Source organism: Pinus tabuliformis, chromosome 4_2 (assembly GCF_031772625.1).
Source record: "Pinus tabuliformis cultivar Carrire ecotype Pingquan chromosome 4_2, CPIR1, whole genome shotgun sequence".
In the NCBI taxonomy this organism is placed as follows: Eukaryota; Viridiplantae; Streptophyta; class Pinopsida; order Pinales; family Pinaceae; genus Pinus; species Pinus tabuliformis.
The window spans coordinates 979711537-979735952 of NC_142304.1; positions in this window are offsets into that span (position 1 = coordinate 979711537).

A 24416-nucleotide genomic window follows, 5' to 3' on the forward strand; every position below is an offset into this window, starting at 1 on the left:
CACCTTTGGCAAAAATTGCCAAACCAGGTAAGAACATCCTGCATTAGCAAAGATACGCACATTATCATTAAAATCAGCCAAGGGAGAGTATTTGATGTCCCACTTTTTCCCAAACATTCCTCCATCTTGAACAAAGTCGATTTCAACAAGTCCTCATCTATCAACATTTTTGAAGTATTTCTCACTAGTCCAATACCACTAGAGACATCAATGAAAACACAAAATGTATTTCAACATTGATAGTTGTTTGAAGATCATGTACTATATGCCTAGCTGCAGGGGAATAGGGGGTTATGATTAGTTAGCAATATGTTTCTCGATGTTAAATTTGTAGGCTTCATCATCATGAAATTACCTTGCTTTAGCCTCTCAACAAGGAACAACATTTTGAATTATCTGTCCATGTCATTAATAAAAAATGAACATATTAAATGATAATTTATTTCCTTATTTGTGATTCTATGGTTGTCAAATGTTAACTGTATAAATTACAAATTTGTGATTCTCTGATTGCTAAATGTTAACTGTATAAATTACATGTTAGGAAAATAATTTTTAGTGATTTATAAATTATAAGTTAGCAGAATGTTTTCTTTCCATCACACCATACTGACACAATGAAAAAAATGTGTAAATTATATGACAGGTTTCCAAAGAAATTTAAATTTCCTAGCTCTTATTACAAACACTATTAGATCTGTTCAAATTTTCGACTAAAATTGACTGGTTAAAACAAGAAGAAACACAAAGGGATTATGCCCAATAATATAAATTTTTAAATGAATACAACCTTCCTGCTATAGCTAATTAGAATATAAGGTTAGCTATGACACACTATCACAGAATATCAAGGTAGTCATAAATAGATTTTCTTCTTCATTTCCTTTTTTCTCTGAGGAATGAGGAAAATGGAAACCCTTTTCAGGTGATAGCAAATCAAAACATATTGAGGTTGATGATTGTTACTGAAGTCGATTTTGGTTATGGGTTCTTTAAAAATAATGGTAAGGAATTATTTACATTTGCTATTTTTGGAATGAAAAATTAAAAAATTTTACTAAATTTCATATTTTTGATAAATTCAAATAACCATGAGGATGATAATGTTCATGGAGATAAATAGTACAACAATAAAGATGTTAAAATAAATGGGAAAACAAATTAAAAAGACTAAGAAATTCAAATCAGAAAATTACACAAACCTTACACAAATTTGTGACACATCATTAATTAAAACTCCTCCAAACACACTTTTGTAACAAAATTTGAATGTTTAGAATCCCAAAACCATGTGATTGATAAAAAACAAATCAAGTGGCTCATTTGTTCAGTGGAAAAACTTCAAAACCGGAGAGAAAAAACCCAAAAGACATTGGAGTTCATTTCATTGACTAGATAAATTATTCTTAATATATTGTTCTAAAAACAAGCACTCTATCATTTTGATGTTAGATGGTTGTTTCCAAAAATTATTTTCAAAAAAAGAAAAAGGACACAGATCTAGTCAGAATCTGAATTCTCAAACTTCCCAAGTTCATTCATTGGTAAAATGTAGTTATAAAAGTCACATTTACACTTGTATATAACTAAATTATTAGAGTTTATGTGACATTTTCAATAAATATGCAAATGAATCAAAATACAAGGTGCCTTCATTCCACAAGATATGTGGAAAGCAATTCTCAACATGTTCTCCCTCTTGAAAAACCATGTTTACTTTATCAGTTGACATGATCCAACCATCAGCACTGAACAATAGCTACATGAAACCTTGGATAGATTCCTAAATGATAAATGTCTAGCAGTCGACTTACCAACAATTTAAGTAGAATGTACTTAATCAAATAGAGGATTTGAAAGAAACCTAGTTTTATTGCCCTGTAATACAAGCTTTCTTACCCACTGAGCATGGTTGTGGACTCAACTTCTAAATTGCTAGTCCCCATACTTCCTCATCTCTGAGATTATCTGCTTCTTTGAAACAAGACCTTAGCCACAACATGAACATCGTGGTGATAATGCCTCCCCCAGCAAACAAAGATGACCTCTTTCCTATTGATAGCTTGTTCCCAATGATTTCCACAATTATGATGGTTATCAAATCACTTGTCCACACCAGAGCGTTTAATCAGTTTTGGACTCAATATTCAGTAAAAATCCACATTGTGCCTTGAGAGGACTCCATTGATATTTACTTATTATGTAAAAAGAGGAAAGAGTAAAATTCTAGCAGACCATTTATAATTAGAACAAAATTAGTTCGATAAACCCCAAGAGGAATACCAATAACAAAATTCCTTGAGATGCTCCTCGAGTCACCTTTGCCAAAAATTTCCAAAACAAGTAAGAACATCCTGCATTAGCAAAGATACACACATTATCATTAAAATCAGCCAACGTAGAGTATTTGATGTCCTACTTTTTCCCAAACATTCCTCCATCTTGAACAAAGTTGATTTCAGCAAGTTCTCATCTGTTAGCATTTTTGAAACATTTCTCACTAGTCCAATACCATCGGAGAGATCAATGAAAACAAAAAATGGATTACAACATTGACAGTTGTCTGAAGACCCTATACTATATGCCTAGCTGCATGGGAATAGGGGGTTATGATCTCAGTTTTAGGTGTGGTTAGGATACATGGTTTTGCACAGTTTCCTTTTACTTCTCATTCTCTATTTAGTGAGATTGAAGACGTCAACTCTCAAGAATTCAATAAGCTCAATAATAACCAACTCTCGAGCCCTCAATGTTCACTTTTCAAATGGAGATACATGAAATATTCAAGTAGATAAGGATTATTTCCACTAACTATTATATTAAGTTTTAGGGAAACTTTATGGTTGCAAGTGAATATAAGGGTTCATTTTTAACATAATAAAAATAGTGTTTTCATAAGAAAAGAAAACAATAATGTCAAAAAACCCAAACAAATATAAATATGTATTTCCTTTTCACAGAGATAAAGGTAGAAAACCTGCGCCAGAATGTTTTTCCTTATAATAATAGCAGGCCCACAAGAATAGAACCTAGAGGCAATTTGTAGGTCAAATCAATAAACTAATGATAAAGAAACTCGGATAGCTATAAACTTTGAAGCTCTAAAAATACCAAAAAAAACAAACCCAAATCAGTATAGAGTTGTCACAATAATTTAATATATCGATATATTAGAGAAAAATAGGGCAACAAACTATGGAATGGGCTAAAGCGAAGTGAATACCATTGGTCCGTACAGTTATTGATTGGAGAGAAAAGGCATCCAAGGCTTAATATTTTACCTGTATTCTTCCTCGGTCCATGGAATTCCCTTGCAACATCCCTAGTGGGATTGGGAGCTCCCCTTCCCCGTTCCATTACTTTTAGATGTCAAATTCGCATAAATAGAAGAATGGGTTCCCCCTTTCTTGGCACTTCCATTATCAATAGCTCACTTTGCATTCACCATCAAGGACATCAAATAAGAACACATTTCTTGAAACTCGGGGCTTGGAGCATAGAATGAAGTATGGAAAACCTCTTGCTCAATGGCAATCTATTCCACTTGTGACAAACTATTCTCAATCTCAGGATTCTCTTTAGTGGAAATCTGGCCAAGACCAAGTCCAATATCTCCTCAAGAAGTGTCTTCCATACAGAGGAAACCATTGGAATCTCTTCTATGCATTGATTTTCTGGTACAAATTTCTCAGTATCTTGATTTTCTAAAGGCACTCGTTCATAGCATTCCCACAGCACCAACATCAGATTTTCAAAGACCCAATCGCTCACTCTTGTTATCAGATCCATGGATTTACTCAAACCCTTGCTTCTGAATTTTGAGGTTTTCTTCCAAATGCTTGAATCTAATCATTTCATACACTCAACTTCTCTCCTTCAGCTTTGACATTATGTTCGACATCGATTGAGTCGAAGTGAACCTTGACTCCTCCTGCTTCACCACTTCATATTTGAAAAACCCTGAGAGATTTAACCTTGGTGAGAGGGAAATTATGTCGAAGGCATTCAGGCAGGTCGGCTTGGGGGCAGGGAAGGTTGATCCAACATCTTCTAGCTATCTGACATCGACATCATTGTCGGCCTATGGGTGCTTGAAGCTCCAATGGACCAAGAAACCTCCATGAGCTGCGGAACGATGATCCTCGTTAGAGGGTTAGGGTCTAGCAGCCAGATAACCAGACACCGGACTTCAGAGGAAAACCAGGGTGGGCATTTGAAATCCCCTTGTAGATCTTCTTATACATCACTATCAGATTCGCATCATGGAACAACAGGTAGCACACAATGAGCACGAATAGTATGACCTTGTAGGACCAGATGTTGGCCTTGGCTCCATCGTATCCCTTCTTGGTAATCACCTTAGACGAAATATATGTTAGTGTGCTACATGTTGTGTGGAGAAGGTTGTCCAATCTAAACTACTTCTGCAGTGCACATAGGCCAAAGATGGTGACCTTCATATCACCATTTGCATCTAATAATAGGTTCTTCGGTTTCAAATCTCGATGATACACACCCTGGTTGTGGCATAAATCGACTGCGCTAATCAACTGCTGAAGAGCTTACCACCAGAATTCAGGAGTTCACAGACGACGTCTTTACCTATGCGAATCGAATACTAGTCTTCAACAAATTCGTAACTACTTTCTCTTGATCAAACGATTCAGCCTTTCTCAATCATCTAACATATAATCTTAGGGCACATAATGATGACAGGTGGGAAAGAGGGGAGTTGATTTCAAAGGGGAATTCCTTACGACGTAAATAGTTGGGTACATAAAGTGATTTGGCAATTGTAAAAAGCAATGAATGTTAACATTTTTTACTCGGAAATAATCATATGATATGAAAAACTAAAGTTTTTTAGTGCATAATGTTTTCCTAAGATATTTTTCCAATTTCCTTGATGTGATTGAACTTTGGGTTTATAGTTATCACCTACTTAGGGATGATGTTGGGTGTTGGTAGGCTTCCATAGGTTTGATTCATGCACTTTGTAGGGTCAGTTTATGTTATTCGAAAGTCTAGGTTTAACTGTATTATGTTATTTTGTGACCTCCAGGGTTTTTTTCTACATCTTATTCTACTTTTTTCCTATCCTACCCAATCTTCCACTACCAATTCTTATGCAACATTTCCTTCACTACAAGCATATTAAAGAAACTTTTGGGGTATGTGTTGTAACTTATAGGCATCATGCTCCAGTTTCATGGTTTGGTTCATGCACTATTTATAGGTTTCATGTTCAAGTTTACCATGGTAAATTTTGGGTCTTTGCAAGGCTTCGTATGATTCAAGGACTTTTCTCTCTATCTTTTAATAGTCTTCACCTAGTGCTTATGCTAACTTGCCTCCATTATCCATTTAAGTAATTATGGTTCATCATATTTCCTAAACTTTTATGGTATTACTTCTATGTGGTGGGGGTTTCATGGTTTGGATCTTTTGTTATTCTTAATATATTGTCTAGAGGGTTCTGCAAACCCTGAATGTTGTCTTACAATTGCATTTTGATTGTGTAGAGCACATTGGACAACCTTTAAATTGGTTTTTCATCATCTTGAGTTGGTTTTTGATGGAATACATGTACAACCGTAGAATTTCACTTCTAGAATTGTTATTGTAACAACCCTAGTGAAAATTCCATGTCATAAAAGTAAAAAACAATAACCACGGTTGATGGGACACTTATTCCAAGATGAATGTTGGGTAGGACATCCTAGGGGGTGTTCATTTGGTTGTTTATGGCTAAGGAAATTGGAAAAGGAAATAGATAAGGCTTTGGAAAAGCAAGATGACATTTTTGGCACAATTATTTATGGAAATAATGGAAATTAGGAGGAAAAGGAGGTGAAAGGTCATAGGTTGCATGTAAGGAGGAAAATGAAGGAAACTAATGGAAAATGAAGAAAATAGAGGCATCATCCATAAAACGGATTACGAGGATCAGTTGGTAACCCTTTCCTAGATTAGCTTTGGAGCTCTCTCATTATTATCTCTCTCTCACTCACTCTTGGACACTTAGAGCTTTCTTGGAGAACTTTGGCATTGGAGAAAGAAATGAAAAGAAGGCAACAAGAAGCAAAGATCAAATAGGGAAAGGTAGGATCAAGAAGCTGCATCATGCTTCATTGCAGGTATCGACTTGCATGTGTATTTTCCTTGCTAGATTTTGCATGCATGGGATTACATGTGGTTCTCTTCTACCATGACATGGGCTTGTTAGGTGTGACAATATTTTCATCCTACCCTTGCCACTTCTTGATAGCTTTGATGAGATGGGTTCTCACATTCAGTTTATGTGGGATGGTTGGATTAGATTCACAGCTGAGTGGGGTGGATATCCGAATTGAAAAACACATGGCCTAGTGGTCCCTAAACTGGATTGTGGATCAAAGAAGCCACTGGCCTAGTAGCCCCTGAACCAGATTGTGGGTTGCAGTAAAGAAAGATTGTGTGCCTCGGTGGGCCTACGAATCATTGTTGGTGAATGGTAGGATATATGGTAAAGCCAAGAGGTGGATTTTCTCTCCGTTGGGGCTAGTGGTCTCGGGATGGGATGCATGATAAAGCCTGGAGAGTATGTCTCGCTGTAGGGCCTAATGATCCCTTGATCGAAATGTTGATTGTGGTAAATCCTAATAGACTAGGAGGCACTAAAATTCATCATGATGTAGGAATAGAACTTTGGTGGAATCCACGCTTGTTTTTTTTTTGGTGTGTTCTATGAGTCACAGATTCATGCTTGGAATATGGCATGGGGGTGATTGTTTGAAGAGAGACTTGGATTATCCAATCTAAATTTGGGTGGAATGTGGTAGTCCCATCTCTAGTTGGTTTGTTGCATTCATTAATGAGAAATTCATTTCCTTGATTTTCATGTGTAAATGTACTAATGTATATGAGGATTTTGATGGCTGATATGTGTATGGTATTTTTTTTCCTATTATGTTGTTTATATTTTTTTTTTATGAAAACAACTATGTATATGAATGGATAATGTGTTTATGACCTAATAGCATATAATGCAGCAAATGACATGAGGGAACAATGGTTCATAGAGATTCTCAGATAAGTATGAGATCCCTACACTTAATTTTGTTGTTTACACATGTAGGTTACATGTTGATGATGTGTTTGATGAAATCCCTATAATGGCTAGTGTCTAGTCAATTTAACGTCTTAAATTGCTCTACATAAATTATCAATCCGGGTATCGTAAACTGATGAAGTGTGGTGCACCATATGTGCTTAGTTAACCTTTCTCTTACTTCGTTGTTTTATAGTTTATGTTGTTTTTGGGGTTTTGTTCTTGTTGGTTTTCTAAAGTGTTTAATGCAAATGGAAATCCTATTCTAAGGCCTTAAGAATACTTTTAAAGGACAAGTATGGATAAAGATTTCAAGACAAGGCCTATGTCCCTAATGGTAACTTCCAAAACTTAACACTTCAAAAGAACTTAAAACATGTTATTGATGGAATTAGTATTTAAACAAAAGTGTAAATATACAACTAGTTCAATCAAAATAAAATGAAATAACCAAACAATGAGCTAGTGACTATGTGTTGGTGAGGTAAATCCCCTCTGCGGACAGAGGCGATCCCACTAGCCTAAAACAGAACTAGCCACAATCAAACCACGCTGCCACGCAAGTTCCTAGTTATGCATCAAAGGTGAATTAAGAAGACCAACCTCGAATCCAACGCTGTAGTTGAAGCAAAGTTGATATTCCCGCTCCCTCGCTCCAGCAGATCATAAACGGACACCTGCACATGCAAAGGAAGAAACAGATACAAGCATAAAATCCACCAAGGCACAACTATATTTTAGTCAGAAAGGAAATAAATCAACATCACCATAATAGACAATGAGATTGGAACTATAATAACAGTCGTTCATTAATTAATAATAGACAGGAAAAGTTACAACCAAGGTTCTGACGCTGAACCTTTCCTCTGGTTGGGCGAGCAGCTATATGCCTTGCAGTAGACTACCTCTCTCTCGGACTTCCGGCAGCATAACCTCTCTAGCACTACTCCAACAACTCATGAACTCAAAACTACAGCACTTCGAAACTCATAAACTTGGAACTAGCACTCTAGAACTAGCTTGTCAAATGCATAAGGACAAGCTTATATAGATGAAGGAGGGAGGAGGAGACGATGAACCGAGACACCTATTGTGGATTAACATTATCCCCAAAAGCCATTAAAGATGGAGATAGGATAGAACTCGACATAAGACTGATTTTTTATCCTCAAAAAGCTCCATGTAATGAAGGAAACAACAGTCGGGCATGCGTTAAGGCAAAAAGCATGACCAAACTTGGTTGGCGCGACTGTTGCTCTAAGACAGGGCGCCAATGGTCGCGCCCTCTTTTGAGGATCTCCATGATTGGCGCGGGTAAGATACTGTGGACCTGCGCCAATGGAAAAAGAGCACTTTTCAGGGATAATCTGTAGAAGGTGTCTTCAGGGAACATAAAGTACATGCCCAGGGGAACATAATGCAAGTGTTTTTAGACTTTTTCACTTCTTATAACTCCCGGGAGGAGTCCTCCAAAGTACGACAAGAGGAGTAACAGGGATGGTGACAAATTACTATGTAACAGATGCCCCCCAAAGCATGAGGCTCGAGCGAGAGAGAGGGGTGAAATGCTTTGCAAGAACACATATAGCTGCCGCCGAGAACCTGCATTGAGAAATACTATTGATAGCTCAAATACATGATATACGTGGTATGGTCGCAGCCATCCATAAGAGAGTACATGATAATTTAGATCCATAGTATGGACGCAGCCATCTGGTTAGGATCAATGAATTGACTCAGGTATGGTCGCAGCCATCCAGTGAATGAGTCAAGTATTAAGAATCACGCCTGGATTACAACAGACACAATCCAGGGTCTTGTGCTCCATCTCGACCCGAACAAGAGTACAAGTTCAAGCATGTGAATATATGAGCTGAAGTCGAACACGCATGAACATCGTCTGATTACCAGTCAATAGTGGAAACTGTTAACAGACGCGAGAGGTACCACCAATAATGACAATGGCCCTCAAGGTACTATAGGTACAATCTACGGCGTGTGAATTAATGATCTGAAGTCGAACACCCGTAGAATCATTCAATCGGAGGCCAATGATGAAAACCTAACGTCGAACATGAAGAACCTGCCATTGAGGCATGCAGGCTCCAAGGCACCGGAAAGGAGTCTCTAGATCAACTTCCTGGATAATGAGTTGAAGTCGACAGGAAGTGACCTTGATCGAAGGTGGGCCATAATGTTTCCCACATCATCGACACGATACAGATAGATGATGTTGTGAATCAAAATTGTATGAGCTATCAGAGGGAGGTTGTTTCTTTGCAGAGGTCAACTTCTCTTGAACATATCGGCGGCACTAGAGTGGAGTTGGCAGTATTTGACATCGATAGATCAGAGGTCATAGTGACGAGGCAATGAGCAGATGAGAGGTCAAATAGGATTACCCAATCCCACGGAGGCAAGTGAAAAATAAGATGGGATGTCCCCACCCAGACACAAAAGCAGAGGAGTGTCATGTTCAAGAGCGACATACTGCCGACACAACAATAATTATGGTTCCAAAATTTCTTTTCCCCCCACCATTTCTGGTGAGTACCCCAATTATTTTTAACAAGCTTGATGGGGATAGCATATGCTTGTGATGCGTCATTTCAACAAAATCCGATGTCATCAGGTTTTAACGAGTCTGACAAAGGAAGAACTCGACATCTTTTCATGTTTAGAGAGTTTGAAAAGACAGTAGAAAAGGAAACTCCAGGGATGTCCTTTTTCGTAAAGTTGTGTCTCTCGGGCCCGAAAAAGTATAAAATAATACCCGAAAGAACCGCCCGATCATTACGATCGAGGAGTACTTTTCATAATTAGTGATTTCGACCTGAAAAAGTAAAAAAGTGGTCAAAACCACGTCATTTCGTAACCATTAACAAGTCCGAAACGACAAAAACCCGGTAATCTTTTTAAGTTTTAACGGTCGACAAAAAGAACTTAAAACGACCGCCCCTTATTAACATTTAACGAGTCAAGAGGAGCAACTCGGCAATCTTTTCCTCTTTAAATGGTCAGAAAAGAGCTGAAAGCAGACCTAAAAGCAACCTTTTCTCGTGTTTTACCGAGCTCGAAAAGGTTAAAAAAGGAGCTCGTTATGTTGCTTGAGTGGCACTAAACCCTGTCAACATCCAAAAACAGCGTAAAACCCCACTTTGACATAAAAATATTCCACAAAAACGTTATTTTAATGTATTTTTAAGCCAAAAGAAGTTATAAATAGTGAAATGGTAAAAAATAAAATTACTTTTCACTTTTTACCTTGTGAGTTTACCGTTGGAGGGTTTTGGGTGCAAATTTCAACTGCTGATTGCGACCAATCCAGGAGACCATTCGAGCCGCCGTTTGAGACAGGTAAGAGGCCTCATCTTTAGCTCCATTTCTATTCCATTTATTTAGTTTTCCTTCCACAGAATGATCCTCTACAAGGGGGATTGCAAAAATTAGGGTTGCGCCCATTGACGCGAGTTTCCTTCACGGGTCCGCGCCAATGGGAAATTTTCTCTAAAGGAGATGCGCCATTGGCGCGACTGTTTTGAAAACAGTCGCGCCAATCGCGCGAACTAAATTTTACCCTCTTTTCACCGTTGGATTTGCAATTTTCTTTAATATTTGATTTCATCATTGATTTATTGATGACATCTTTGGTTTTTGGTTGCAGGTATTGGTCAAAATGTCAATAGAATGGAGAGAAAGAGAACACGAGGCCATAGATGCCATGGCAATGGAAGATGACGCATGCATGGACGCGTTGCGAGATTGTGGCTTGAAAAAATTCTTCCTTACCTCATACCTACGTGCACAACCCGAGTTACTAAGGTTTATCGTGGACGCCTGGGATATTGAGGATCAGGTATTCCACTTGAAGGACCAGACATTGAAGTTGGATGTCTCTGATGTCTATTTTATTACTGGACTGTCTCGGCGGGGTGTACGGCCCATCTTGTCTGGTAGCAGGCCTTCCAGGGAAAAGATGGGTGAGGTAATGGAGAGGGTTTGTCCTGGGGCCCATTTTGGATCCAACAGTGCCAAGGTGGACATTGTCACTATCCCAGATTTGGTGCTACGAGTGGTACTATTTACTATCACCCGGACGGCTGGGATACAGGCACCCCACGAGGCCAGCAAGAATCTCTTACTGCTGGCAACTGAGTGTCTGCAACCGACACTGTTTGATTGGGCATCGTCAGTGACAACAAATATAAAGAGGCAGCTTACCAAGTGTAAGCGTGATGGCAATAAGCAGTTTGGATATGGATCCATTATAGTGTCATTTTTCCTGGAGCGGTTACCGATATTCTCCCGGGAGGCATAGTGGCAGACCCAGTGCCACGGGAGCCAAGGTTGGCTCGATGGGCACCACTTATGCCTAGAGGAGGTGGGGGCCAGCAGAGGGCCTGGAGGCCCGAGTTCTTCATTTGGCTCCAACACCAGATGATCGTCGTGGAGGACTGGCCCTATGCGGGCACTGATTTCACTAGAGATCCAGACCTCCCATTACCCGAGGGAGAGGATTGGGACGAGGAGCTAGGTAAGAGCTCTTTATGTTTTTAACGTTTTAAGTTTTGCTTAATACATGCCTATTTCTTACAGCATCTATATATATGTATGCAGACGTTGGTGCAGAGCGACCAGCTGACTTGCCTCACAACGTACGGAGAGTACAACCTGCAGCGGACCCTCAGGCAGAGGGTAACGATGATGACCTAGTACAGAACCTCGAGGCACTTACTCGAGGGATCCCAGATTATGGCAGACTGGCAGATGTGCCTAGAGCGTACCAGAGGCATACGATGGGAGTATCTACTCGCGTCCATCATCTGTTGAGACGTTTGGTGCGGGCGGTGACATGCTATCATGAGCATCACCGCGATTAGACGCCTAGGTTTCATTTTTGCACGTTTTTGAGAGACATGTTGTCGACGGCTGTATGAGTTTTGGACATGTATTATTTTTTGGATTATGTAATGCGCGGGGCGCAAACATTTTGGTACACACATATATATATACATATGTTTATGGTTTATTATTGTGTTTTCATGTGCTTGCTTACATAATGTTTTATTTACAAATTACGCAAATGTCTATCTAATACATGGTTGGCCAATGCATCAGATAATGTGTTTAATTGTCGTGGAATATGTTGATACGTAATGAATTCAAAATTCCTCTCCAACAATCTTACATGTAAATACAACCTTAGAATATGATGGTCTCTGACGGAATAACGCCTATTGAGCTGGAGGACGACAAGTTGAGAATCTAGGTTTACCACCAATGTCTGAATGCCAAGATTAACTGCTTCAGTAAGGAGCTCGATTACGGCACAATATTCGGCGACATTATTAGTGGTACGACCCAAACAGACACCTTGAAGATATATTAGTTCACCATGGGGATCATAGATCACCCATGCCGCAGAGGACAGGTTACGAGTACTGCGGGAGGCACCATCAGCGAAACCAATATAAGGCGCATTAGACATCTGCACAAGAAGCGAAAACACAATAAGCAACACTCACGCATATTAAAACTGATACACATACACACAATAACATTTTCCAGAGTACACGTATATACAAAATGAAATGTACCAGCATCACGCATAGTACTTCTTCAAATACAGCCCGTTTCGGGGCCGTGCGAGGGGGTTCCCTTCATAATCACTTAGCTCATAGGCACCTTTTTGTAAAACTTTCTTGACAATGTAAGGGCCTAGCCACATAGATTCGAGTTTTCCTGCACCTAGCTTATCGTTTGCCTGATCATATAGAAAAACTAAGTCCCCCTCAACAAAAGAACGTGGATGCACAGTCTGGTCAAAGTGAGTTTTGACTCGTTTTTTCTGTGTTTCGATAGCCAGAGAGGCTACGCGACGGGTCTCATCTAGCCGTTCCAGATAAAGAAGACGTTCTTCTAATGGGGTGGTGTTGGGTAGTAGTTTGACAGCTAATTTTAACGAAGGGATTTCACACTTGATTGGAAGGGTAATCTCTAGTCCATAGACTAGTTGGAATGGAGTGAAACCAGTGGCATCCTTCACGGAGGTCCGGTAAGCCCACAAAGCAGGGAACAACATCAAATGCCAGTTAGATTTTTGTATGCCAACGGTACGTTGAAGCATAGTAACAAAAATCTTATTGATCGCTTCAACTTGGCCATTGGACTGAGGGTAGTACGGAGTGGAACTATCATGCTTTAAGCCTAGCTGGGTTGTTAGTTTTGTCATCATATGATTCTGGAAATGCTTTTCGTGATCAGTGACAATGGCTTGAGGGACGCCGAATCGCGAAATAACATGGTTAAATAAAAATTGCACCGCAGTGTGACCGTCTTCAGTTAATGTAGGCATTGCCTCGGCCCATTTAGTAAAGTAATCGACGACAACGATGATAAACCCATGCCCCCCGGCCGAGCAAGGGTTACAGGTGACATAGTCAATGCCCCATTTTGCAAAAGGGCCGGCGGTAACAACAGGGTGCAAAGGAACGGGGGGTGCTCGCATCTTCCGCTGGAATATCTGGCACTCGTGACAGGACCGGACTGCAAGAATGCAATCCTTAAAGATAGAGGGCCAAAAGTAGCCAGCACGGAGGATTTTTTGGGCAGTTACATATCCGGACATGTGACCACCACAGGCACCTGAGTGGCAGTCATTCAAAACTTGCTCAGCTTCCTCGTGAGTAAGACAACGGCGGAGGACAGTGTCGGCACCGAGGCGATACAATGTATCCCCAATGATACGATATGGTTGAGATTGATGACGAATTCTTCGCCGAGCGTCTTTGGAAACACCCGGGCGGAAGGAAGACGTTTGGAGATATAAAACAATATCCCCGTACCAGGGGTCAAGGGTGCTGATGAGGAACAAAGTCTCATCCGGAATTTGATCCTCTGTATGAGGAGGCGAAGAAGAAGATGGAAAAGAGCAAATTAACTCAGCAAAAATGAGCGATTTCTTTGACTTGGAAGTAGTGAATTCCAAGTCGAACTCTTGGAGGATGACAATCCACTTTGAGTATTTTCCCCCCAACAACTGGTGTGACAGGATATACGTCATGGGGTTGCAATCGGAAATCATAGTAGTAGTGCGGAGCAGAATATAGTGTCGGAACCGTTGGACAGCGCAAACGACTGCTAATGCCAACTTCTCGACATAAGCGTATCGAGCTTCCGTATCTAAAAGGTTTCTACTTAGATAATAGATAACATGCTCAGTGTTATCGTCATCAGTTTGAACTAGGACCATGCCGATAGTAGTGTCGGAGGCAGCTAAGTATAGGGTATAGTCACGATGATAGTTTGGAGGGCGAAGCAATGGAGCAGAAACAAGGAGACCCTTGAGTTGCTCAAAAGATTCTTGAGCCATGGTATCCTAATGAAAAGGGATATCTTTTTTAAGTAATCGTGTAAAACCTTTAGCCACCTCGGCATAGTTTGGAACGAAACGACGTAAAAAATTCGCTTTACCTTGCAAGCTTTGTAATTGATGTAAGGTAGCAGGGGGAGGAAGATTGACTATGGCTTCGACTTTAAGGGGATCCAATCGGATGCCCTCGCGGGAGACGACAAATCCTAGAAGTCGACCTGTTTCTACGTAGAAGACGCACTTGTGAGGATTAAGTCTAATTCGGTAGTGTCGACAGCGAAGAAATATCTCGCGAAGGTGAGCAGGGTGGTCGTGACGCTTTGCCGAATGAGCGGGAAGATCATCTAGGTATGGCTGTACAATGTGTCGTATGTCATGAAAATCATAGGACATTGCACGTTGGAAGGTAGCGCCGGCATTTTTTAGACCGAAAGGGAGTTTCTTATAGGCAAAAGTACCCCATGGACAGATGAAGGCAGTTTTGTGTTGATCAGCGGGAGCAATATTGATCTGGTTGTAGCCAGAAAAACCGTCCATAAAAGAATACAGCTAACTTCCCGAACATTCATCAATAATTTGATCAATAAATGGTGTGGGGAAATTATCTTTAGGACAAGCCCGATTAATATCGCGATAATCAACATAAACACGGATCATACCTTGTTTCTTAGTGACAGGTACAATATTAGAAACCCCATCTGTAAGTGGGATAGGATAAATAAAACCAGCATTAAGAAGCTTCTCTACTTCGGCCTTGATCGCTGCAGCCTTTTGGGGGTGTACCGGGCGTAAACGTTGACGAACAGGCTTAGCATCTGGGTACGTGATGATTTCATGCACCACTATGCTAGGATCAATGCCAGGCATTTCTTCATAGGACCAAGTAAAAACATCACGAAATTCGCAAAAAAGGTTTGTATAAAGTCGAATCTCCTCTGGAGTACAAGTGACTCCAATGTGAATGTGTTCGACAATCCCTGGTTTGATAGAAATGTCGATGGGCTGGGTTTGCGTAATGTTTACCATATTTCCCTTGGACGATGCCTGATAAATTTGAACAGGTGACTGAAGGATTGGAAATGGGAAACTGGGAGAAAACCGCTGGATACAAGTCGGCGTATCCTGAGGGACAGGGAGAAACGAGGAACGATGGTGGGTATCATGCCAAGGAGGTTCCTCGAGAGACATAGTCTCAATAATAGCTTCGTCGGAAGAAAATGTTTCTTTTAAAGGATCCGAAGAAGTTTGATCTACAAGCCCTAAGGATGGAGCGAACGTGTGGAAAATCTTACTTGATAGAGCAAGTTCAGAAGGAGTAGCCGATGCAGCTACGATTTCGACGTAGTTGAGTTCAGCAGGACTCAACGGCATCTGGTCGCCCCAAGAATCCACTTGATCAATGGGAGGGAGAATCCACAGATCAGAACAAGTAGAAATTGTATTGACGGAAGCAACATTAGGAGGTTGCGCTGGAAAAATACCCATGAGGGCGGGATCTTTGAAAAGCCCGTGACCCAGACTCTTAGGTGATTTGGAGGTATGCTCCACGAAAGGGATAGTTCCTTCTGAAGAGGAAGCGAAGAAGGACAGCTGGTCCACAGTAACAATCTTCCCTTGGTGAGGGAAACGAAGGATACGAAAGAAAGATGAAGCAAGAGCTTGCATCGCGTATATCCAGCTGCGCCCGAGAAGGAGGTTGTAGGTTAAAGTAGCATCAACGACTTCAACCTCCATCTCAACCGTTTTCCCTTCCAAAGAGATGGGTAAACGTGGGAGTATACCATAAGGACGGGATTCTCTCCCATCAAAAGCTTCTAAGGTAGTGGGAGACTGACTCAGCGTCGGGGATCCAATAGCTCTCCAACAGGCAACAGACATGATGCAAGTTGAAGCACCTTCATCAATGACTGTACGATGGATAGTTTTCTTATCAATAATGACCTGTATAAGGAATGCAATTTGGGGAGGCAGTCTCTGCGTATGGCGTTCTAAATTGAACGTAATTAAATCCGAGTCAGCCGGGTCTATGCCGCCGATGGCGGATAGGAAGGACTTCCTCTGAGAAGGGTGGCTCTGGAGAACTTCTAAAGCAGACATAGCTGACGGGGTCTGTGCTAAATCCTCAACGATATTGTAGTGCTGGGCAGCACGAGCATTTGGGTTGTAAGAAGATTTCCGGAGTACTCCTTTTGGAGGGGGTCGAAGAGGCGTTTCAGTACTAGGTCTTTCGATATGGAGAGGGCTTGAACTGAACGGGGGAGCACTGGGGGGAGCCTCAGGCTCTTTTCCGGCAGATGGATAATCCTTTGTTCGAGTACTGATATGAACAGGGATTGTTCCCGCCATAAATACTTGGGAACCGAAGGAAGAGGGAGGTTGAGAGGGGTCAGCAACCATTTGAGTTTGCTGTGAAGGGAAGGGTTCTTTAAGCACCGCAGGGACCCCGGGAGCACCTTTCAACAAACGACTAACTTCGGACCGCCGAGGGCAGTCTTTGGTGAAGTGGTTCTCATCACAGATAAGACAAGGATACTTGGGTTTGCGCTTGGTACTCTTTTCTGGTTGAGTTTTAGGGGGTTCCTGTTTAGGTTGTTCTGGCTTATTTTTCTCTTTCCTTTTCTTCTTTGCTTTCAAGGCTTTGTCTGCCGTGGTGGATTGAACGGCATTGACCTCGGAAGTAGTTTTAGAAGTAGGTGTTACCTGAGAAGTAGTTTCAATTGGAGTATTTGACTTCTGCTTCCCAGGATTCGCAGAATTTTTCTTAGAGGATGAATTAACAGACCCAATAATGCCGTCAACAGTAGGCGTTGGCGGGGCTTTGGATGTCCCTGGTCTAGGGGCATCAGGAAAATAATCATATAGTGTACCTGATTGTGAATAAACCAAATCAAGGTACTGAGCACGCGCGATAGCTTGCTCTTCAGTAACACACGCTCTCATAGCGATGTCCCGGGCTATCGGAGGAACGAACGAAGTCGTGAACCAATCCGTAAGAAGCTGGTCGGGAATCCAAAATTTAATCATACGTCTACGCCTTCTCCATTCGTGGATGTGATCGCAGATATGCATAGCCGTTGTCTGTCTGAGGGAGGTGAGAAGGTGTGTGCCCGTTTCATATCGAATGGGCAACTGAAAATGAGTGAGGAATGCCATAGCCAATGACTTGAAATCCTGAAAGGATCCGCGATTCAGCTCAATATACCACTTAGCGGCAGAGCCGGTGAGATTCCTCTGAAAAAGACAAAGCCAAATTGAATCATCAAGCCATGAATTGGATGAACACCAGAGATGGTAGGTCATGACATGAGCTTGTGGATCTTCATTAGCTTTACCATCAAATTTTGGACAGTCACCAGGAATTTTGGTCGGAACCGGGGGCCAATAGGGATTATGAAGAATTGGGTCATTAGTCAATTCGGACACATCCGGTAATTCTAAAGTCGCTAAGAATGGTAATTGAGGATTGAACGGCATTTGGGGCTGATGGTAGGATGGAGCACTTGGGTTCCAACCAGGTGGAGGTTGCCCCCATGGGCTTTGCCCTGACAGATTTGGCCCCATGGCGTATTGGCCGTAGGGATTCGTGTTTTGCCCCCCAGCATATGGATTACCAATGGATGCTGCAAACACACCATATGGTTGTTGATAACTCTGATAGGGGGTAAACAAAGGTTGCCCTTGAGGTTGTTTATAACCATACGGTGGTGGGACCCCAAATTGAGCTTGAGAGCCAGGCTGGGTTTGATAAAATGTTTGGGATTGAACTCCAGCCTGCATTTGAAGACCGGATGGATTCTGGGGTCCCGCTTGGGGCCAAGGGCCGGTTTGAGCAGCGCCAGTAGGCTGTCCTGAAGGTTGGGCTATCTGAGTAGAAGGATAACCTTGCTGATACTGAGGTTGGCCTACCTACTGATGTGCGACAGAAGGTTGTCCTAACATACCAAATGGCTGAGCGGGTTGGGCAAGTGATTGGCCCAACTGTGTTTGAGGCTGACCAGCTTGCCCAGAAGACTGAGTGTACTGGACAGTAGGTTGACCAAATTGTTGGGCAGCTTGTCCAGAAACTTGGGTATACTGGACGTTGGGTTGATTTGGGTTAACAAATGATTGACCGGTTTGTCCAGTATGAGAGCCTTGCTGGATACCAGGTTGAGTTTGTTGGGTAGAAGGTTGGCCTGGATTACCAGTAGGTTGCACATGAAAAGTGGAAAAATGACCATCAGTAGCAAAAGGGTTCCCTTGGAAGAACTGTCCTTGAAGTTTTTGCTGCGGTGGTTATTCGGGTTGCACATACGATGCTTGACCACCATGAAAAAAGTCGGAACCCCAATCTATTGACAGCGGAACTGAAACCTCTATAGCCGTTTGACTTGTCCAAGTCCCAAGGGGTGGCCGATACTGATCGTTTTTCCCTTCAAATGGGACATTTGATGTAAAATTGAAACCTGCGAATAAAGAGGTGGAAGGTCGACTAAAAATAGGAGTTGAAGAAACCACAGACACTGTTGGAGGGGTTGTGACTGAGGTAACAGTTGTATTGGAAAATATGGGTGTCGACCAAATAGAAGTCGGAAAAGGAGACGATAGAACATTACACAATGCTTTATAGCCAGGGGGTAGTCCTGCAGTAGCAGAAGCCCTACTAACAGGGGTAGATTCCATTGTGGTGTGAATCTCTTCCCCTGGCACACTGGATTCGTTAGTCGTAGTAGGGGATGGGTTTTCCATATCAGGAGGAAATGGTTGTCGAGGAGGAGTGTATTCCCAAAAAGGGATACCGTTTTGAGAGGGTTCCCAAATAGGATTCGAATAGAATTGGTAATTCTCGTCGCCTGGAGCACAAGAATTAAGCGGTTGTATACTTAGAACGATAGGGAGGGTTTTACTCCCAACCGGTATCTCGGGAGACGAGATTGGTAATTTTTCCAGGATGGGACTTCACAAAATCCTAGGGAGTCTAACGAGACCAAACCCTACTCCGACTGACGCAAACAAAATTTAACCGGGTTATATGTGATCGTGGTCAAATAAATTTTAAGACACTGAACTTTGAACTTGACCTTTTCACTTTTTAAGAGTCGAGAAAAGGATGAAAAGATGACTCTAGTCTCCTTCGAATATTTAATGAGCACGAAGTGACAAGACGCTCACAGGCACCTTTTCGTTTAAGGAGTCCGAAAAGGATCAAAAGTGACTGCTCTGGAATTCTAGGTAGAGGGTGTGCCAAACTTTTCGCAAAACCACAGAATACTTTTTAGGGTATGGGCGGTCAATCTTCGTGAATGCTGTGTTCACTGCATTGCGAATCGTAGGGCGGCTGACACGGCCTCCTATGGATAAAGGCTTTATTCCTATAGGGGTCTCCCAATATATACGCAACGGTACGTGGGAGCACAGTCCGTATTGGCACTTATCGTTTCACCGTGGAGGAATCACCCAACCACTCGACGGTAAGCTACCAGGTTTAACGACGCCGGAACACGTCTCTAACCTAGACCTCTAGAGTGTTTGCATTATGTTCCAATGCGTTGTTATGTTCATTGAGTTTATTTTATAGTTTATCTTCAATTATGTTTCAGTTTTTTGGTCCTACTGTATGTGGTCTCTCCAAACTTCCTAAATGCAATCTATATGCCAAAATTATATCGTTTCATTCGATGAATTCTACCTACAGAAGAGTAGAGATATTTTTTTTTCACACAAACAAAATGATCATCAAGCAAGTAACAAAGATCCTAGTGCAGCTAATAACAAGAAATACAAGTTTTTCCTTTTCTTTTTAAAAGCGACAAATAACAATAAATGCTAACTAATATAATGCAAAAAGCTCTTTTGTTTTTTGATTTTTAAGATAGCATAATGCATGTAAACAAACCTCAAGAGATATTCACAAGTACAAACACAATCACTCAATGGACATAGAACCAATTCAGAAACATGAAGATGAACTGTCAAAGCAAAGGAAAACACAAAGACGTTCAATGAACCATGTGATCTAAGTTCAAATGAAGTCAAGCAAGAACCAAGCAAGCTAGAAGTGAATCACTAGATGAGTGCGGAAAATAATCAAGAAGCTGACTAGATGATCAAACCACAACGTCCCACAGAAGGCTCGACATGCACAGCCACTAGGTACTCTAGGGCTGGGATACAAAATCGATAGAAATAAGCAAACAACTGAAGGATGAAAGTAACAACTAGTTACACAGAGGTCCAACACACTTCCAGAAGCAGCAAAAGATATGGAAAAACAAAAAATCCGAGTTTAAGGAGCTTTGAGCTATCAAACTGGCAAAATTCACAGAGATGGCGCGACTGTGAAACTCCAACTCACGCTAACAATTAATTGGCGTGGGTGCCTATGGAACAACATGCGCCAACTGGCACGACTGTCAGAAGAAAAAACGCGCCAGCCGCGTTTACTGACCCAAAAAAAAATATAACTACCCAGGGTCTGACTGACAGTGCCCAGAAGAACCAAACAGCAGATAGCAATTTCAAAACTGACTCAGAAAGTTCATTAACTCAGGCAAGCGAGAGAAAACCAATCATGCAAGACAAACTTCAAATAGCTTCTCCCTAGTGGAGTCGCCAAATTGTTGGTGAGGTAAATCCCCTCTGCGGACAGAGGCGATCCCACTAGCCTAAAACAGAACTAGCCACAATCAAACCACGCTGCCATGCAAGTTCCTAGTTATGCATCAAAGGTGAATTAAGAAGACCAACCTGGAATCCAACGCTGTAGTTGAAGCAAAGTTTATATTCCCGCTCCCTCGCTCCAGCAGATCATAAACAGACACCTGCACATGCAAAGGAAGAAACAGATACAAGCATAAAATCCACCAAGGCACAACTATATTTCAGTCAGAAAGGAAATAAATCAACATCACCATAATAGACAATGAGATTGGAACTATAATAATAGTCGTTCATTAATTAATAATAGACAGGAAAAGTTACAACCAAGGTTCTGACGTTGAACCTTTCCTCTGGCTGGGCGAGCAGCTATATGCCTTGCAGTAGACTACCTCTCTCTCGGACTTCCGGCAGCATAACCTCTCTAGCATTACTCCAACAACTCAAGAACTCAAAACTACAACGCTTCGGAACTCATAAACTTGGAACTAGCACTCTAGAACTAGCTTGTCAAATGCATAAGGACAAGCTTATATAGATGAAGGATGGAGGAGGAGACGATGAACCGGGACACCTATTGTGGATTAACATTATCCCCAAAAGCCATTAAAGATGGAGATAGGATAGAACCCGACATAAGACTGATTTTTTATCCTCAAAAAGCTCCATGTAATGAAGGAAACAACAGTCGGGCGTGCGTTAAGGCAAAAAGCATGACCAAACTTGGTTGGCGCGACTGTTGCTCTAAGACAGGGCGCTAATGGTCGCGCCCTCTTTTGAGGATCTCCATGATTGGCACGGGTAAGATACTGTGGATCTGCGCCAATGGAAAAAGAGCACTTTTCAGGGATAATTTGTAGAAGGTGTCTTCAGGGAACATAAAGTACATACTCAGGGGAACATAATGCAAGTGTTTTTAGACTTTGTCACTTCTAATTACTCCCGGGAGGAGTCCTCCAAAGTACGATAAGAGGAGTAACAGGGATGGTGACAAATTACTGTGTAACACTATGAGACCCAGCATCCTTGTTGCTTCAGCAGAAGGACAAGATGATTCTATCATGTCATTAGTCATTAAAAGGCTATGTGCATCACTAATCTAAAATCAACTTGAAAGCAATTTATGTACAGCTAATATACATAAGCATAACAAAATTAATGTAAAACAACAGTAATCAAAACAGCTTGTTATGTACAGCTAATATACATGATGAAATAAAACGCATCATTTAAATGACAATTGTACAGCTAATATACATGAACAAGAAAAAAAAGTAATGCAAGAGTTAAAGGACAACTGTACAAGGCTTTAGTGAGCAGGGGCCCTCTGCCACTTATGAAATCAAAGCAAAATTGAACACACTTGCATGAATTAAAATTGCATGAATGAAAAATCTAATCTATCAAACTTGAAAGCAATCAAATAACATAATGAAATCAAAGAAAAATTGACAAAATGAAATCTACTCTACCTTACATTCTACAAAGCAATATTTACAAAATGAAATCTACTCTACCTTACATTCTAATATGCTCCATGACATCTACTTCACATCTCCTTCCATGTTGAGAACATCAACGCTTTATTCAAATTCTTCAAAAGTACAAAGTACAACAAAGTTCTCCAAAGCTTTTAAAAGCCATCAAGGAAGAACTACAAACTTAAGAACTAGGGACTAAAGACTAACAAATGAAGGAGAGAGATCTCCTATTTATACAAAAAGATGAGAGCCATCTCATTAATGAGAGTCCATGAATCTCTCCCTCTACCTCTAGAGTCCTAATCAAAATAGGAACTGATAAGACACGTGTCTTCTTAGAGTTACAATACAATTAGGAGATGTGACACATATCCTCATGATCCCATGATTCTTTCCAACCAAATTCGAATTTGGCCTTAGAGTGCCACATAAGGGTCTTCTAGAAGTCTCCTTTCAACCTACACATGTCAACAACCTCAACCCATTTGTTAGGTATAAGCATATGCACATTATTTTCTAATGTTTAACCACAAATTCACTTAAAAGGCTTAGAAATAATAAAGATTGGAAAAACATAAAGGTGGCCCAATGATAATGAAAGTGGGATGAATGTGGTGACATAGTAGTGAAATGGAGGTGAAATGGAGGTGATATAATGGACATAATAGTGAAAGTGTAATGGAAATGAATGACATTTTCAAGACTCAACAACTAGTAGGGGTATGGTTATGGTATTGTTCATCTTATTGATTTTACATCATTGTTTCCCTGTAATTTTACTGATTCTAATCTATCACTCCATTCTGGGTAGTGACCTAGGCTCTAGGCTTGAAAAAGTGGCTTAAATCCCGAGGTCACTGGTGCAAAACTGAAAATTTTAGTCTCTCGCCACTCGTAGGCAAGCTTGTGAGAGCGACTTTGGGTTTTTGGTCACTCCCTCGCCCATATCATGAGAGTGACTGTGACCTAAGACATTCAAAACATTAGTGGGACCTAGGGACAGACTGTCTGAGTGGCTAACATATTTTCTGAGGATTCTGAAGCTGATATTGGATGACTGTGTGTGATTTTTCTATGGATTCCACTTACTTAGGGTCACATAGGAGGTCGAATCTGATCATAGTAGCCTTTCATCTCATGTTTACCCCAATTGAAATGGTTACTTGGGTAGTTGTGGCGGGAGGGTGTTACAAAGTGGTATCAGAGCATGGTTCAACCCTCAGACTGGATGGGTGGTGTGCGTTGGTCATGCATGTATGTCAGTTACATGTGTGTCTCTTACACTTCCATTTCATTTTCTTGTTGCATTTTCTTGAGGATTGTTTGTGGTTGTAGTATGGTTTCCATGGAGAATTTTATGTTGATTTTGTGGAATGAATTTGTCATGAGTATGTAACGGGTTTCATATGGATTATATGTCATGTATATGTTGATTTTATGTTTCCTACTTACATCCTTGTATGTTAGGTTACATTCTTGAATATCGTGATTACATGTATCAGTCTTTTAGGTTGACTCCAAGAATTGATAGATTATGCTCGACTACATGCATTTATGCATACATGTAGTTGGTTAGGAATTTCTTATGCATATTGATGGTTGCATGTGGAAATGTGTACAATGGAGTAATGGTTGTTTTCATGCATGAGGTCATAGCATGCATTGTTAATATGGCCTTACATTGATGACTGGACCCTAACTATAGTGATGTTTATGTATTGACACATTGATTTGCATATGTCTATATGTTGTTATATTTATGTTATACATGTATCATGTTGATTTTCCGATCTTGCAAACAAGGTATCCTCCCTGAGCTATACTAAGGTATGTTGGT